Below are 6,000 nucleotides of genomic sequence, written 5' to 3' on the forward strand. Positions count from 1 at the left end.
ATTTTTCACTGACTGTGATGGAGTTGTCATCTCCCCATGCCACTCAAGTGGGAAGTTTGACTCTACCTGTGAACACCTGAGGTCGTAACACCTGAGGTTGTCACACCTGAGGTCATCACGTGCATCTTCTGGTGCATCATTTCTGGCAGAATCACCTTCTAGAAAGTCTGCCAGCTCCCTCTCAGGGGCCCCGCTGAGCCCAGGGACCAGGGAGGCAGCAGACCATGGGAGAGGGACACCCCTGTGCCTCCAACTTCCCTCCCTGCCCAAACAGGCCTGGCTCTCCTTGAGTTAAGGGGGGGTTAACAAGGATGATGCAGAAACTCCAGCGAGGGAAGCAACTGAGCCCTCACTCTCCAGGCTCTTCCCCAGGTGACAGGAAGAAGGCAGCTGATGATCCCAGTAGGAGAAAAAGGTCCCGCCTTGGTCTCACCCTTTCTGTTTGTGCAAATATAATAATCCTGCCTGGGGTCTGTTAGTAGTACAGCAATTCCCAATTATTCAATAGAATATTATTCAATACATATTCTGTTTTTTTAAAATATTTCTTTCAATTTTTAAAAATTTTATATTGGAGTATAGGGGCTTCCCAGGTGGTACAGTGGTAAAGAATCTACCTGCCTATGCTGGAGATGCAGGTGTGATCCCTGGGTCAGGAATATATGGCAGCCAGCTCCAGTATTCTTGCCTGGAAAATTCCATGGACAGAGGAGCTTGGTGGGCTACAGTCCATGGGGTTGAAAAGAGTCGGACACAACAGTGCCACCACCCATAGCTGATGAACAATGTTGTGATAGCTTCAGGTGGACAGCAAAGGGACTCAGCCATACATACGCATGCATCCATTCTCCCGCAAACACCCCTCCCATCCAGGCTGCCACGCAACGTCGAGCAGAGTTCCCTGTGCTGTACAGTAGGACCTTGTTTGTCATCCACTTTATTTTTTTGAATGTTACTCAGCCAGGAAAAGAATGAAATAGTGCCATTTGCAGCAGTGTGATTGATTGCTCCAAGTAGATCTAGGGATTACCATACTAAGTGAAGTAAGCCAGAAAGAGAAAGACAAATATAACATGCCATCGTTTATATGTGGAATCTAAAATAGGACACAAATGAGCCTGTCTACAAAACAGAAACCGGCTCACAGACATAGAGAACAGGATTGCGGTTGCTATGGAGGAGAGGAGGATGGGGAGGGGTGCACTGGAAATTTGGGATTAGCAGATGCAAACTAGCATATGTATAGGATGGATAAACAACGAGGTCCTCCTGTGTAGTACAGGGCACTGTATTCAATGTCCATATTCCATTATGGAAAAGAATATGACAAAAAATATATATATATATACACACACACACACACATATAACTGAATCACTTTGCTGTACAGCAGAAATTAATATAACACTATAAATCAACTATATTCAGGAAAATGTTTAAAAATTCAAAAATTAAAACCAGGCTAAAAAGTCATTCATTTTAAATATAACAGTGAGCACATGTCCATCCAAACTCCTTAACTATCCCTTCCCCCGTCTTTACCCCCTGGTAACATTATTTCATTCTCTGTGAGTCTGTTTCTTTTTATAAATAAGTTCATTTTGTTGTTGTTTGCTTGTTTTAACTTTAAAGTTTCTATTTTGTATTGGGCTATAGCCAGTTAACAATGCTGTGACAGTTTCAGGTGAACAGCGAAGAGACTCAGGCATGATATACATGCATCCATTCTCCCCCAGACCCCCTCCCATTCAGGAGGCCACATAACATTGAGCAGAGTTCCATGTGCTGTACAATGGGTCTTTGTTGGTTATCCATTTTAAATATAGCAGTGTGTACATGACCTTCCCAAAGTCCCTAACTATCCCTTCCCCCTGGCAACCGTAAGTTCATTTTCTAAGTCTGTGAGTCTTTTTCTGTTTTGTAAGTTCATTTGTATCATTTCTTTTTAGATTCTACATATATGGGATGTCATATGATATCTCTCTTTCTCTGTCTGACTTACTTTACTCAGTATGACAATCTCTAGGTCCATCCATTTGATGGAAATGATATTATTCCATTCTTTTTAGGCTGAGTAGTACTCCATTGTGTATACATACCACATTTTCTTGACCCATTCCTCTGCTGATGGACATTTAGGTTGCTTCCATGTTTTGTACTGTAAATAGTGCTGCTGTGACTATAGGGGTGCACGTTTTTTTTAATTAGAGTTCTCAACTTTTCCATATGTATGCCCAAGAGAGGGATTGTTGGATCATAAGGTTACTCTATTTTTAGTTCTTTAAGGAATCTCCACACTGTTCTCCATAGTGGTTGCACCGGTTTGTGTTCCCATCAACAGTGTAGGAGGGTTCCCTTTTCTACACACCCTCTCCAAAACAGCATTTACTGTTCGTAGCCTTTTTAATGATGGCCATTCTGACTGGTGTGAAGTGATACTTCATTGTCCTTTTGATTTGCATTTCTCTAATAATTAGCGATATTGAACATCTTTTGATATATCTGTTGGCCATCTTCATATATAACCTGGGTTTTAGCTCCATGCTTCTGTGTCCAGCAAGATGGGGGGAGGGGCAAGACACCTTGAGAATCATCCTGCCCCCACACAAGGAGGAATCCTTTGGGGAGTGACACCAGCAGCCTTTCACATGCATTATTGAGTTTGACTGGAAAACAGCCTGGACTTCAAGGCCTCCCCGGAGGAAAAGAAAGAAGCCAGGGCAGTTTCCCATGCAACAGGACAGAGCAGGCAGGGAAAGCTCAATGGTCTTCGTCACCAAGGAGCTGGGGGTTTAAGAACACTAGGAAGCAGATGAATAAGAGCAGGTGGAAGTGAGACCCCCCCTCTCAAGTTGAACAGACCCCTTGGAAGGAAAAACAATTTTCTGGGAGAAAAGAATGATGTCAAGGAAGATAGTTTACATTTATATTAATTGAGCAATCTGAGAAATACATGCAAATATTTATATAAAAGGGAACGCCCAGGGTCCCTGCAGAAGTCCCTCTGGAGAGTAATGTCTTTCATCGTGACTCTGAAGACCCTCGGCTTAACTGCTTCATGCAACATAGATGCCAAGTTACAAAATCTTTGGGGAAAATTGGCAGCTGAAACCACCTAGAATCTTAGCCAATATGATCGAGCATAGACTAACCCAGAGTAAAAATGATCAGAGATTCTTTAAAGGGAGTTGAAAACATGAACGAGGAATAAGACATGGTTTGATTTTATCACAGTGCTCTGATGTGGACATCCCTGTTTTGTGGCAGGAGCCTGCAGTCGAGAGAGTCTGCATTTACTACCGACACAGCTGAGGGGTCATGGGTGTGTCCAGGGCACTGCTGCTCCCATGCCCTCCCCCTGATCACTGAGAACAGCCTTGGGGAAGAGAAGGGACCAGGGGCCGCGAACCTTACTCCCAACACATCGCCCTCCACCCTGGATGAGCCCTTGGGACCTCTCGGTCTTTAGCTCAAGCCATTACAAAGGGCCGGTTGGCATTATTTGCTCCAGTAATAAGGCCCTGAATATCCTTTAAGGAAATATCATCAAAGCTGCCCTCACGTGAGAAAGTGCACAGGCGTCAGTGGGCAGGCTGCTGATGATGGAATTGTGCATCACTGTTCAAATGCAGTAACCCACCTTGACTGTGGATTGTTTTTTTTTTTTTTAAGTTTCTCTGAGAAGTTATGCAAAATTGAAAGAATAGAAAAAAAAATTGTGGTCTATGCCAAGTTCTGTCACTGCCAGAGGTGTGTTTAGTGTGGAAACGTGCCCCTCTGAGGGGCAGACTATGAGGGGCTATCAGGCTCTGTGGTCCAGAAATGATGGGCGAGAGCCACCCAGATACATGTCAGCAAACATGCTGACCAAAGTTTTGCCTCCCTCCCAGGATGAGGTAGGGAATAAATGATGGAAACTGCTTCCTGATGGTGGTTGTGTAGGATGTAAAGATTCTGGCACGAGCTGGAACCTCTCTGTTGGGGAGAGCCGGACTGGCCATGAGTGGATGTGGTTAGTGAGAGTCCTGGACCAGGGGGGATGTTCAAGAAGGCCATTAGAGGAATTGTCCTCACGCACGAGGCCAAGGGGCAGAGCTGGTCCATCCATCATATTGAAGAGCTCTGTCCTGAGAAGACCAAGGGAAGAGGGAGCCAGCGGGGAGAGATGGTGCCAGATGAGCCCCGAGGCAGCCTATCCTCATTCTGTGGCTCTGGGATCAGCCTCAGGGAAGCCAGGGCTTGAGTCAGCAGAAATGAGCATGGAGACTCAGATGTCCATTGACAGATGAGTGATCCACCGAGCGCACCACTTGGCTTCGTTCACAAGGACAATTCCTCTAATGGCCTTCTTGGATGTCCCCCTGGTCCAGGGCTCTCACTAACCGCATTCACTCATGGCCAGTCCAGCTGTCCTCAACAAAAAAGGATGTTCCTTGTGTCACCACTTCTCACAAGTCTGCCCCTCAGAGGGGCTCAGTTCCACACTAAACACACCTCTGGCAACGGTAGAGCTTCACGTGGACCACGTCTGCTTTCTCCTCTTTTCCTGTTTCTTTTCATTCCATACTGTGGAATAGTTGAGCCATGAAAAGGAACACAGTAGTGACCCAGGCTACAGCGTGGATGAACGTCGACCCATGATGCCAAGCGAAAGAAGCCAGAAATGAAAGGCCATGTAGAGTGTGACCGAATTTATATCAACTGTCCAGACAGGTGAAAGGATTGCAGAGAGAAAGCAGATTTCCATGCATGCCAGGGACTGGGGGTGGGGAGGGAGGGATGGAGACTGGCTCCCAGTTGTTATGGGTTTCCTTTTGCAACCATCACGACATCCTGAAATTAGTTAGGGTGATGGTTGCACAAAATTGTGCTGCTGCTGCCGCTGCTAAGTCCCTTCAGTCGTGTCTGACTCTGTGCGACCCCATAGATGGCAGCCCACCAGGCTCTACAATGTTGTAAATAATGCTAAATGGCACCAAATTGTTCATTGTAAAATGGTGACTTTGGCGTCATGGAATGTTACCTTTATTAAAGTAAGATTATAGTGAATGAATCAAAAGAGGACATTATCTCTCACCCAAGGTGGTGATGCTCTCCCTTAAACACAATCAAATAAAGTGCAAAGGGAAGAGCTGCTCATTCATTCATGCAACTCATGCTTACTCAGCGCTTCATTGGAGCGGCAACAGACAAACACAGTTTAAATGTTTTTGCAACAACAGAAATATTCCTGCCTCCCCACTTCTCTCTCTGTGTCCCAGTGGAATCATTTTCTTTCACAAACACACCCAAATCATCTTTACCTGCCTCGTGTCTCCAACTCTGGTCCCATCCCCTCTGATGTATCGGAACCCCAATCCTGTCCTTCTCAGTCTAAATGCAGTTTCTTGCTTCCTTCCTCCCAGGTCCTGTCTGCAGGGCTCTCCCCTCAGTCCTCGCGTGACTGGGTTGCTTTCTCCTCCAGGCCACCTGCTCCCAACTTCGGACCACTGGGGTGGGTGGCTCCTCCCCCTCAGTCCTGTACCTTTCAGGCGGAGTGACCCTGACACTCACCTGACTTTCCTCAAGCTCACCTCCTCTCACAAAACGGGCACAAGAACGCTGAGCTCACCTGGCCACTGGGCGGCCTGGCGACTGCGGCAGCTGTCGAGCTCTTGCACAGTACACAGTGCTCTTGCACTGTTGAGCTCTTGCACAGCGCCAGGTGCAAGCTGAGAGGGTCTGGTGTCGCCCATGGCTCCCCAGTGCTCCCAGGATTACTTCCTGGCACCGAGGCTGCCCCCAACCTCAGTTGCCTCCATGCACACGCTCAGCCACCCTCCACTGCCCATTCCCCTGACCGGTGCTCCCCCAGGTTACAGCACTAGGCCTGTGGTCCCTACCATGGCTTCTCTGCAGGCCCCCTCACCGCCCCCTCCCCACAACCTGAGCCTGCACGCCCTCCGCTGTCATATCTCCTCCACTGTGCGGACGTCAGGGGGATCTTCACAGGTATTTCTG

The sequence above is a fragment of the Bos taurus genome, chromosome 1, assembly GCF_002263795.3.
Source record: "Bos taurus isolate L1 Dominette 01449 registration number 42190680 breed Hereford chromosome 1, ARS-UCD2.0, whole genome shotgun sequence".
Taxonomy (NCBI): domain Eukaryota; kingdom Metazoa; phylum Chordata; class Mammalia; order Artiodactyla; family Bovidae; genus Bos; species Bos taurus.